Here is a 12,905-nt window from a genome sequence, read left to right as displayed (position 1 = left end):
AAAGGCGTCCCAGTCTATCCATCTGTGTGTTTTGATGCTGGTGTCGTTGTGTTCCGGTATGCCGATTTCCACGATGGTGTGGTCGCTGCCAAGGTCGATCCCCGTGTTTCTCCAGGTGTCGGGCCCCGGATGTCGTTCTTGACGAACGAGAGGTCCGGAGTGGTGTCCCGGGACACGGAGTTACCAATTCTCGTCGGATGTGTCGGGTTCGTGATGAGGGTGAAGTCGAGTTCCGTGGCGTCTTGGTACAGGTCGCGGCCCTTTGCTGTGTACTTGTTGTAGCCCCAGGCAGGGTTCATCGCGTTGAAGTCTCCGCACGCGATCAGCGTGTTGCGGCCCGCTGTGGCCCGCTGCGGTGCTGGCTCTGTGCAGTAATGTCTTGAATCTCTGTTTTCTCTGAGATGCACCCGCCGTGGTTGCTCAGTGGCTATGGTGTTAGGCTGCTGAGCACGAGGTCGCGGGATCGAATCCTGGCCACGGCGGCCGCATTTCGATGGGGGCGAAATGCGAAAACACCCGTGTACTTAGACTTAGGTGCACGTTAAAGAACCCCAGGTGGTCAAAATTTCTGGAGTCCCCCACTACGGCGTGCCTCATAATCAGAAAGTGGTTTTGGCACGTAAAACCCCATATATTATTATTATTATTCTCTGAGATGCGTTGCTGTAGGCGTTGAGCAGAAATATGCTTGCTTTTCTCTTCTTGCCCGGGATGATTTCGGTGAGTGTGTGTTCGATCTTGATATTGCTTTGCAGCTCATGTTCGACGAACGTGAGTCCCTTCCTGACCAAGGGTGCACAGGCCTCTGCCGTCGGGCGGTCCCTTGTGCACTCTGTAGCCGGGGAGGGACGGTGCGTCGGTTAGTGTTTCTTGTAGTAGTATAACGTCTGGCTTGCGCGCGGCATGTACGATGTGCTGTTTGATGACTGCCTTCTTCCTTCCGAAGCCGCGACAGTTCCACTGCCACGCGGTTACACCTGGCGCTGCTGGTGGTGCGTTGGCGGCCATGATTGCGTTGGCGTGTACGGGGCTCCCTGGTTGGGTGGATGTTGCGTTAAGAGGGGCGCGAACGTCGCGTGGCTTACCATCGGCTGTAGGGTCCTTTCGATGCAGGCGACTCTGTTCCTGTTCTCGGCTTGGTAGGTTTTTATTGTTTGCTTCAGTGCTGTCACTGCTGCGATGTTTGTCGTGATTAGCTGTTCGAGCTTGCTGAATGTCGCTTCGAATTTCGCTTCGAGGATGTCGATGCGATCGTTTTCTGTTCGCGTGCGCGTGGCCTCGACGCCTCGCTTCTTCGGTGCCGGTTCCTCTATGGCTTTCTCCTGGATGTTCGTTGTCGTTTCCTCGGTCTTGCTTGTGCTTGGCGTGGGTCTCTGTAGAGGCTCGTTGTTGCATAGCAGCAACTGACGGATCTCGGCGATCTCTTTCATGAGGTTGTTGATGGTCGCTCGCAACGCCGTGTTTTCTTGTCTTAGTATCTCATTTGCCTCCCGCACCTTATTCATATCTTCTTTCTTCGTGGTTTCGGTGATTTTCTGAGCGTTCCTTATATTGTTTCCTTTCGCTGCGTCGGCCCAGCTCACTCGCTCACGTGATGGTGATGTTTTCCTGCTGAGACCTCTCTTGCAGCAGCTGCTGTCTCTAGATTTGGGCGCGCGGTTTTCCGATGGGTCCTTGACTTTCGCGCATCTGCCAGCTTGTAGAGTGGCGGGAAATCGCTCTCCGACAGCAGCTGGCGTTCGGCCTGTTGGCGCTCTCATTGTCGCTTGCGCACTACGTAGGGGATCTTGTATTACGCCTTGCACGTTCGGTCTCCGGTCGGGTGTTCGTCTCCGCACAACTGACATTTTGGGGTACAGCGATGGTCTTCTGTAGAGTTCGCGGGTCCGCAGGCCACGCACGTCTTGATTGTGGGGGTCGGGCACACGTCCTTGCGGTGTCCCACTCGGCCGCACTGCTGGCAGACGTCGATCTGTTTCTTGTAGAGGTGGCACGGTATCAGGGTGACTCCGTGTCGGATGAAGTTCGGTACCTTGGGCCTCTGGAACAACACAATCACAGTGGTTGTGCTTCCAATCCTTTTTGCGGCCACTGCTAGCGGGTTCCCCTCGTTGACGATGTTTCTATCGAGCTCTTCGGCGCTCGCGTCGATGGGGATGCCTCTGATGACGCCCTTTACGGTGTCGTGAGGTGCCGTGCGATATGCGCTGACCTCGTAGGATTTGCCTTGAATAGATAATTCCTGGATTTTAGCGTGCCTTGCCGCGTTGTCTTCGTTCGGTGTATTACGACCATGATGTTCTGTTGTGTGTTGGGGCAGATGGTGTCCGCGGCGCTTTCCTCGCTCGTGATCTTGGCCGCAGCGAGTATGGCCGCAGCGATAGTGGTGTTGCCGGTCTTGGATGTCCAGTCCCCCTCTGGGTCTAACAACTATCTTGCTTTCTTCTAGTGGCATGGCTGGCATGCGTGCTGCCTTGATGGCCGAGGCTCTGACGTTCTTGTAGAACTTCAACCTCGTGCTTGTTTGACTCCCGCCGGGTCCGTCGGGCTTGCCGCTGGCGGGGGTCCGCTGGCGCAGCCTCGACATGCGTTCCCCCGAGAGCGTCCATCCGGCGTCGCTGTGGTATTCCTCGGGTGATATCTCTTTTCCTTGAACTTGAACGCACATGTGGTTGTCCACGATCATTGTTGTTTGAGAGGGCGCCTCCATCTCGGAGCTGACGAGCGGCAGCCGCCGGGATGTACGGCAGGCCGCTGTCGGTGTGACGGTGTTGGGCCGAGTGTCCGCGGAACACGCCTAAGCCTAGCAATCCTTCGCACGGTGGCAGTAGAAGTAGTCACGAAATGTGGCAAAGAAAAACGCACCTCTGGGGTCAGCTGGTATCGGTCGATGCCGCTCGCCTTCACGGACACATTGGTACAAGCAAAACTTTGGTTCGAGGTAATTAGCACTGCGTAACTGGCTAGCAATCACGAAGCCGATCTCTGACTAGGGACGAACGCTTCTTCTTCGTCGCTTCTTCTTCGTCAACCAAGGCTGAGAAAAGCTATTCAAGCACTGAAAAAGAATGCTTAGCGGTTATGTGGGCAATTGTTAAATTCCGACACTACTTGTACGGTAGACCCTTTAAGGCTGTCAGCGATCACCACGCCCTGTGCTGGCTTGCCAACCTCAAGGACCTTTCAGGCAGACTAGCCCGTTGGAGCCTGCGCTTACAAGAGTACGACATTACAGTTGTCTACCGGTCTGGAAGGAAGTACAGCGACTCTGACTGTTTGTCACGCGCACCACTCCTTACGACGTCCTCAGACCCTGACCATGACTTGCCATTTGTCGGCGTTATCGACGGCATGAAGACGGCTGACCACCAGTGCGCTGACCCTGAGCTGCTGCCGCTGATCGAACAGCTTCAAGGAATTGAAGGTGTCTTACCCCGCTCACTCATGCACGGCTTATCATCGTACCGCTTGCACAACAACGTCCTTTACAGGAAAAACTGCGGAAGCGGTCCCTGTACCTACCTCCTTGTGGGGCCGTCGGCGCTGCGCCAAGACATTTTGCAAGCCTGCCATGATGAGCCATGCGCGCGACACGTGGGATTTGCTAAAACATTAGCAAGGATATGACAGAAGTATTTCTGGCCCCGGCTTTATTCTTCTGTGAAACGGTACGTGAAAACCTGCCGCGATTGTCAGCGCCGCAAGAAACCACCAGTTAAACCGGCTGGCTTTCTCCTCCCTGTGGACCATCCTCAAGCACCGTTCCAACAAATAGGAATGGATTTACTTGGGCCATTCCCAGTGACCTCTTCGCTCAACAAATGGATAGTCGTCGCTACCTACTACTTAACTCTGTACGCCGAAACCGAAGCTATTCCGCAAGAAAACTCGTAATAAATGGCCAAGTTTTTTGTACACCACATCGTCCTACGACATGGTGCACCGTCTGTTGTCATCACCGACCGCGGTACAGCATTTACAGCTGAACGTATCCAGCACGTTCTCCAGCTGGCGCATTGCTCTCACCGCAAGAGCACTGCGTATCATCCTCAGACCAATGGATTAACGGAACATCTGAACAGAACGCTGGCTGATATGCTCTCCATGTATATCGACGTAGAGCACAAGACGTGGGACGAGATTTTACCCTACGTGACCTTCGCGTATAACACTGTTGTACAGGAGACTACGCAGTATAAGCCGTTCGAGCTTGTATACGGCCGTCACGTCACGTCCACACTTGAAGCCATGCTAACTTTGGCTGATAATAGCCCGACCAGAAAACACGTAGAAGAGTTCGTACAAATAGCTGAAGAAGCCCGCCAGCTTGCTCGGCATCGTGTCCGGAGCCAACAGCATGCCAACACCCTTCGGTACAATCAGGGTCGACGCGACGTCCACTACAATACCGGCGCCTTCGTGTGGGTCTGGACGCCTGTCCGTCGCCGTGGACTCTGGGAAAAGTTACTCCGCCGGTATTTTGGTCCCTACAATGTTTCACGCCGCCTCAGTGACGTTACCTACGAAGTCGTCCCCTCCAGTTCTGATCCCGGTTCGCCCCGTCGTCGTCCTCGCGCTGAAGTTGTTCATGTAGTGCACATGAAACCCTACTATGCGCGTACGTGAACGCCGAGATGCACCTGAGGAGCTCCATTTGTTGTCGTCGCTGAAAGAACTTTTTCACGTGACCGAGACGGTCAGTTTTCGCATGGGGGGCAATTGACACAATGCTGTGGGGCTCCCGCACCGCGGGACGGCGCGCAACGGCCGGCGCCATGGAAGACGACGAAGCACATACGCTTCACGCTCTTCTTCTGGGCCCGCCATTAAATAGAAGCGTACATTTTGTAAGACTTGTTGCAGATTCAGCTCGCTACTTCCGATCGAGGCTGGCGTATGTGCTGATTGGCTGGCGTCGCCTCACGGTTCTTAAACCATGTCCGCGCGTAGTCCTCGAGGGCAAAGTAGGCGTTGCGTAGCTTGCGCTCTGGAGTCCAGCCTTTGAATTCTGCGACACGCTCAAAGTGATCGAGCCAGTCCTCAACATCCTCAAAAGTGTCCCCATGGAAAGATGTGGGGATTCGCGGCTGGTTAAGGACGACCTCGGTCGGTGTGGTTGCGGAAGAAGAAGGAACTGATGTACTCATCTTTCTGACTCGATTGGGTAGAGGCTCGTGCTCAGGTGGCAGTCCCTGAAGTCGATGGCTTGTCCGTACGTGAACCGGAGTCAGCTCGACCGGACTTCGTACTGGGCTTGTAGACGGCGTTCGATCTGGGCGTGGTAGCATGTACCCAGCATCTCCACCAGAAAAATGTAACGTAGATTGAAGACGAGGCTTACAAAATATACGCTGCCCTTTAATGGCGGGCCCAGAAGAAGAGCGTGAAGCGTACACGCTTCGTCGTCTTCCATGGCGCTGGCCGTTGCGCATGCCGTCCCGCGGTGCCACAGCTTTGTGTGTGTATATATATATATATATATATATATATATATATATATATATATATATATATATATATATATATATATATATATATATATATCTATATATATGTGCCTTCACAAGGACTCTCGGGCTTTTCATGAATCCCAGAGCAGCTGGCTCTTGGAAAGCGCGTCCGCATATATATATATATATATATATATATATAGGGACGGGCAAACGCTACGTCCAACAACCCAACCAATGTGGCATATCCAGAAGCATGTGGTTTACAGCATCATTTCTAAAAACTGATTTTATTTGCTATGCAAAACAACCGACGTATCGGGAATACAGGATACAGGTACCTTCTTGCTTTCTCAGTGATTTTTCTGGCCAAAGCATTGCCACTCCTGCCTAAAATTCGAATATCGGTGCTTCCGTGTCTTTCTTTTGTTCCGTCTTGGACCGGCGCTTTCAACTAGGCCAATGAAATGTCGCCAGAAGACAACAACGGTGAAGCGCGCGTGCGAAGGCACTGGCGGTTTTGCGGCGCGAGCGTGCCTCACGGAACGAACGCCTCGCCAGTGCTCAACACCAGGCGTGGCGCTTTACAAGCGCCTTAGGGGACGCGACCAGCACACACACGGTCATGATGCGGCTACGCATACATAGAAAGTCCTTGGACTTTGAGGTCGACTGAGGGGCACCTGCCCTCTCATTGGTGAATCCACGTTAAAAGCTACGCGGACACATTACCCACCACGGCTTCAAACGAACAACATTCTCCTACGCACATGGTCAAGTCAGTCCCTTCGAATTCTTGGTTGTGCAACGGTGGAAAAAGCGTACAGAAACAAGACGTTTACATTACGACTTGTCGCTATCAAGGGAGCAGGGTGTAACCTTCTCGGACGAAATATGTTTCCTCATCTGAGCATACAGGTAACAGGCATCAATGACGTATCAGACGACGAACTTGCCTCCAAGTACCAGTCAGTGTACGACGATGACACCTCAGGGCCCGCTGGTCCTGCGCTACAAATCGAACTTGTGGAAGGAGCAACGCCAACGTTTCTAAAAGCACGGCTGGTTCCTTTCGTGCTGCGGCCGGCTGCAGAGGCTGAACTGGATCGACTGCAAGATGAAGGCATAATCGAGCCTGCGCAGCATTCTGTCGGGGCAACGCGTTTCGTAATCGTTCGAAAGAACGGTTCGTTACGAATATGCACCGACTACAGTTGTACAGTTAATTAGGGATCGTAGAAGGCAGATTACCCACTTCCCACAACAGATAAAGTCCTGAGCCACTTGAGGGGCGGCAATGTCTTCAGCACCCTGGATTTAGCACAAGCTTACCAGCAACTTCACGTGGCACCGCAGGCAGCAGAGATATTGACCCTCAACACGCTGAAAGGTCTCCTCTACTCTACAAGGTCAAACGGTTGCCTCTTGGGGTCTCTTCAGCACCAGCCATTTTTCAACGGCTCATGGACACTATGCTGTCTGGCATCACAGGCTTTTGTGAGTAATTAGATGACGTGATCATCAGTGGAAAGGACACCGCAGAAGACGCTGTCAGATTGGAAGAAGTGCTCAAGAGGCTGCACAAGTACAATCTGTGCCTCTGAAAAGACAAGTGCCGTTTTGCAGTAAGACAAGTTTCTTTTGTAGGACTCCGAATCGACGAAACAGGAGTTCACACCAGCGAAGATATAGTTCTAGCTATACTGAGGCTCCAGCACCAGACTGCAAGCAAGCGCTGCAGTGATTTCTCGGAATGCTGGCTTTCTACGACAGATTCTTGAAGAACAGGGCAACAGCTGCCCAGCTACCTCTACCAGCTCCTTCTGCAGGACGCAACGTGGAGATGGGAAACTCAGCATCAAGAAGCCTTTGACGAATTAAGTGATTGCTGTTCAGTCAGACGGTACTGGCACACTACGACGAACAGAAGGAGCCTCGTGTCTCATGCGACGCTTCACCATACGGTATAGGAGCTGTTCTGTCTCATCGTCATGACCAGGATAGTGAAGCACTGATCCCATTTGCATCTAGGACTATTGGGCCGGCGGAACGAAACTATGCACAGTTGGACAGAGAAGGCCTTGCTGTATTGTTTGCAGCGTTAAGTTTCATATATGTACTGCGGGAAGAAAGGTAACTTTCGTCGCTGACCATTAGCCGCTGGTCGGCTCACTGGGCCCGGAGAAACCAGCAGCTCAAGTACTTTCACCACGAAGTACCAGGTGGTGCATCAAGTTATCTGCGTATGACTACAACATTGCCTACAAGCACGGCGAGAGCCATCAAAACGCAGACGCGTTGAGCCGATTGCCATTACCAAAACGCACGGATGAACCATGGCTACCAGGTGATGGACTATTATTTGAAGCCGCCGTTTGTCGAGACCGCCGTTTAGAGCCACAGATATAGCACGTCTGACACAGCATACAATATGCTGCAAAGGCTGTACAAATCAGTGCAGGGTGGTGCAGTGTAGAAGCTCCCTGTAGATGACTTTACTCCTTACCGACAAAGAGCGACTGCAAAGCAGTTCATCGTGACTGCCTCACAATGGGTCACGAGTGATTATACGAAGCTCAGCACAGTCTCACGTTCTCGAACTTCTTTATGCTGGTCACCGAGAATGGTAGCCATGAAGTGCGCAAGAAGCTACGTATGGTGGCCCGGAATCGACAAGGTTATTGAAGAAATGGTATGACAGTGCCGTGAATGCCAGTAAGCGCAGAAGAGTCGACCCAAAGTTCCTATTATTCCCATCTTGGACGGCCCCCAGACACCGTGGAACAGAGTACACGTTGATTTCCGGCGCCACTACACGGGCACACCTATTTAGTTGCCGTGGACGCGGTCACAAGGTGGGGGGAAGTCCGTCACGTGACGTAACCAACATCTGCTCTTCTCATCGATGTACTCCGAAGTTTCTTTTCTACTTTCGGCATCCCCCCAAAAGTCTTCCCCGACTACTTAAGAGCCTTTATTTCTAGTGACATAAAGCAGCTCTATGCGTCAAAAGACATACGGGCCGTCACATCATTAGTGTATCACCCTGCGACAAACGGTCAGGAGAACGCTATGTGGCAGAACTGAAGAGATCGCTCCTGATGGATACGAAGTGGTCCAGACAGTGTCGACTTGCTAGGTTCCTGTGTCGGCAGCACACGACAGTTCACTTAGTTACAGGAATTACACCGGTGACAGCGATGTTTGGAATATAACTTTTGTGTCCCCTCGACCTACTGAAGCTGGAGACGGAAACACAGCTTCAGCGGTACTAGAAGACACTGAAGCAATCGCGTCGCTTCTCGGTAGGGGAAAAAGTGCTCATCCGTCAGTTTTTAAAGAGCCAGACTGGATTTGAGGTAAAATGCTGCGCAGCGTCCGACCACGATCCTGGCTTATAACAAGCGTCCTCAGAAAGGTTCGGCGTCACCTCAACTACATCAAAATACGAGCCAGACTAGGCAACGAACCCAAGCGTCAGCGGATTGGAGCATATCAGACGTATTATCAGACGCATTGTCAAAATAAACAAGTTCTGCTGTTCCTGTCGTGCCTGACTCACTCGATACGAAGGACAACACTCAACCATCGACCTCGACGTCCCGAGCAGGAACGACGCGGCAACTGCGGCCACCAGAGGTTAGGCGGGCTCCAGACCACTGCGGAGACTTCGTTAAGGCAGTGGCATGTCGCCAGAAGACAACGGTGAGGCGCACGTGCGAATGAACTGGCGCTTATGGCACGAGCGCGCCTCACAGAACCAACGCCAGTGCTGGCTCCTATGTCTGAACCACCATGTACCTGTTTTCTTGAGTTTAGTAAATCTTCGGCAGCCAACCACGGCTGCAGAGTCGTAACAGTCAGGAATGCTAAACGTTTGCTACACAACATCACCTCCATTTCCACAAAATACGAAAACAAATTAAATTCTGGGTATTACCATAAGGTTGGTGTAACGTGGATTAATTTCGGGACATTCGCATCCATAGCTTAAAACGACTGCATGACACTTACGAACACTGAATGTGAATTTAGTTTCTTTTTTTCTTTTTGCAAAGGCTGCTGTTGATCCAAGCGCAAGAATTTCCGCACACAGATTTGCAGTATCATTTCCCGAATTTCTGCTAAACTTGATCTTGGTGGCATTTGTCGAACTTCCAGGACAACGTGCCAAATTCTACACCGGTCGTAAGACACACTCGTAGCGCTCCGGAGCGCTTGCACAGGTAATTTATTGCGAAGGACAAAATTAATCAAAACACTTTAAATTCCGGCTCATCACCCGTTATCCGTTCCTTACATTCGCCTTACTTAAATCATGGCACCTCGTTTACAGCACCAAGGATAACTGGAATACGCTCATATAAGGCACAGAACAAGTGAAGAAAAAAACAAGTATTCAGTAAATATTTGGAAGACTGCTAATCGAGCCAGAAACGTTAATATTTCACGGCAAATTGCGCCTATGAATAGCCCCCATTTAAATTGAATATAAATTTGATATAATGCTGAGCTCTCTCGGGACATTGGTAAACGTAGCTGACGACAACCGCGTGACACATTCTAACACTTGCTTAAGGAATGTTTCGCAAGCGCTGTCTTGATCTGCGGGCATTCAAATTGGAACACAGATTTGGTATAGCGATCCGCACCTATTCGTTTGTTCTTGGCGGTATTTGTGGTTCTGCCAGGACAGCGCGCTCAGTGTTTCACCGCACGCAGAGTGCACTCGTAACGCGCGGCAGCACCTTCATGCGTATCTTACTGCAAAGGCCGCAATGAGCCCATAAACCTTGAAGTTTGCCTACAAAATGCTCAAGCCATACCCCTTGTTTCTGCAAAATGTAAGCAAGGCGTGTTACATAATTTAGAAAGCCGTGTGTATAGCTTAGTTTAGAAAAATTCCACGTGACTAGTCTGATGGCCAGAATGCAGCCACACATCTTTGGTCACACAGAAATATTTGATTTGCTTATTTTGACGGTATTGAAATTATGTTCTTCGTATTAAGTCGTCAGGAACGCTGGCTTATGGGAAACTTATAGGCCGGCATCACTCCATCGGGCATCTTTGCTCTTATCATCAAGAATTATCTTTGTAAGAGAAGCAAACAGAGTTATATGTATTTTAATGCGTAGCCGCACTCTTAAGCTACTTCTCCGTGAAAACGTTGACAGTATCACTGCTTGCCACATGAAGCTCCACGTAGGATGAAATGGTTTTCATCAGGATTCTCTCCCTCCAGTAGGCACCGACAAAAGGCACAGCTGCTGAGAGATTGGAGGGGGTAGCTGCAGGTTCACTTCCTAGACGTTATAAACATATACACGATTGTATGAGGGAACGAATAGACCATTTAATTGTCACAGTGATCTAATAGCCTAAGTGTTGCAGGAGAACTGCCAGGTGGGTGTAGAAAAATATCACCGCCCAAGCACTCCGTACCGGTAGTTAACCCGAGAAGCTGAAACGTGCGGCCCCGGTGATTATCCCTGGGTTAATCCCGACGGCTCATTAAACGACGGTTTGGTAGGCTGCCGGATCCTCAATAGCAGTTGCTGCTTGCGCTCGGCTGCACGAGCCTGTTCTTTCGCCTGAGCTGCAGCATCGGCACGGTGTAAACGAGGTCATTCCTCGTTCTGCTCGTGGCGTTGCTGATTGAAAGCCGCCTGCTCCTCAGGCGTGCGAATGACGCGTGGCCTACGCAGTTCGGAGCCGGAGAAAAACTGCTGCGCGCGCGCCCGGCTGCGACGGAGAGCAACAACGTTACTACTGGCGCAGCTAATCCAACACCACCTAGATAGCACAAGGCCTTTTCCCTCCGATCCACGATGTCATGTTAACTGGGGTGCTATGCAGGATGCGCCGAGTTTCTCGTTCACCCGAGTTTTACCCGAGTTTGCTGGACAGCAGTCAGTGAACGGAGATAGCGTGGAACGCGCAAAAGCTACAGGGAAAAAATGTGGACAAAAAGCCGCGTATGAAAACATGAGCGCACCCTGCGCGGCACGCCGCTTCCACGTTTCAAGTGCAGAAGGCTGCACAACGAAACCGCGCAAGCACCGCGTATCCTCACCAACGGATTATCGTAACTTAGCAATACTGTGACTGTTCCACTGTATATCTGCACACTTGCCGTGAGCCACTTGCCACGCCTTTCTCGGGCGCGTCATGGGCGCACCTCCTCTTTCGGGCACTATCTTTCTATCCTCAGTCGAATGCGAACAGGGTACATGCGGCGCATTCTTGCATCTACACTTTCGCTCAATCGAATCGTTAAAATACAACAAATAAAATAGCAAACATATTTGTTATTTAAGTATCTGTTTTTCGTTTTGAATGCTAGAAATTTCTGATGACAAACGGAGATCGAGCTAGTTATTAAATTTTGCACTTGCCGCGAATGGCGACAGTGAGGCGAAAGCTTAGAAGCGGATAGATTGAAGAGCCGTGTTGAAGAGGGTCGCAAGAACGAGCGAGTTCATACGGTGAGCAGTCGCCTATAGGGACGCTGCAGTGGTAGTCTCAATAAAGTCAGTCATGACCATTCTTTCTCTATTAGAGGAATGGAAACGCAGTGCCGGGGTACGGCTGTTCATCGCAGGCGCTTCACTAGGCTATTAAGGCCTCCGCTTTACCAACTGAAAACTACACACTAGTCATAGGTACGGGAGCAACGGTTGTCGCTACAATACGGAGACACGTTATTTTAGGGTCCTTAGTGACGCAGTACAGTGAAAATGTACCAGTTTATCTTTGCGCGCGAAGCCTCCGCGATACATTGCGAAGAAGTGCGTGCTTCCCAGCGACACAATTCATCGCTTGTCATCGCTTGCCCTGTGAAGGCGCGTCTGAGCTAATGTACGCAGTATTTGAGTGTGTTGTGCACTCCAAGGTGCTTGCGGATTACTTCTGCTGGAGCCAGCAGCGATCGCAGATAGATATCGTAACGACACCGCAGCAATCGCATATTGGCAGGTGAGGGCTTGTCACGGATCTCCTCCGGAGAACACTCTGGCCGAAAGAATGGACTAGGCGACAGGCGTACCCACACAGATGCACATTTAATACAACCCACGTGACACGAACAGCAGCACACAAACCTAACCAAACTAACACACAAGATACAAAAACTATCAGTACACACGAACTGGTAACACTGCCACTAGCGTTCTATTGAGAGTGGTTGGCGTTCGTGCTCACGTCTGGTTCGGTGCGGATGTGGCGTGGTGTGGGTTCCGTAGCCGGCGTCGGAGTGGCGTTGGACGTTCTAGGGCTGGCGTCGCTGGAGGCGTCGTTGGTTGCTTCGTACACGCTCCCGGTCCAAGCGCCCGTGGAGGTGTGGCCGATGATGTTGGCGTTGGGGCACCACCCGAAAGGGTGGCAGCAGCGGTAGAGACACCCCTGGCCGTAGCAGGTGGTAGCGTCCTCCGTGGACTCCCCGGAACGGGCTCA

General features: G+C 51.5%; 1 pseudogene; it reads right to left on the bottom strand.

Moving 5' to 3' along the window:
* Positions 1 to 971: 971 nt before the first annotated feature.
* Positions 972 to 2,668, bottom strand: LOC135918439 (uncharacterized; annotated as a pseudogene).
* Positions 2,669 to 12,905: the final 10,237 nt, after the last annotated feature.

The sequence above is a fragment of the Dermacentor albipictus genome, chromosome 2, assembly GCF_038994185.2.
Source record: "Dermacentor albipictus isolate Rhodes 1998 colony chromosome 2, USDA_Dalb.pri_finalv2, whole genome shotgun sequence".
Classification (NCBI taxonomy): domain Eukaryota; kingdom Metazoa; phylum Arthropoda; class Arachnida; order Ixodida; family Ixodidae; genus Dermacentor; species Dermacentor albipictus.
Note: the sequence above shows the minus strand (reverse complement) of the source record. Positions and strands in the feature narration are given on the sequence as shown.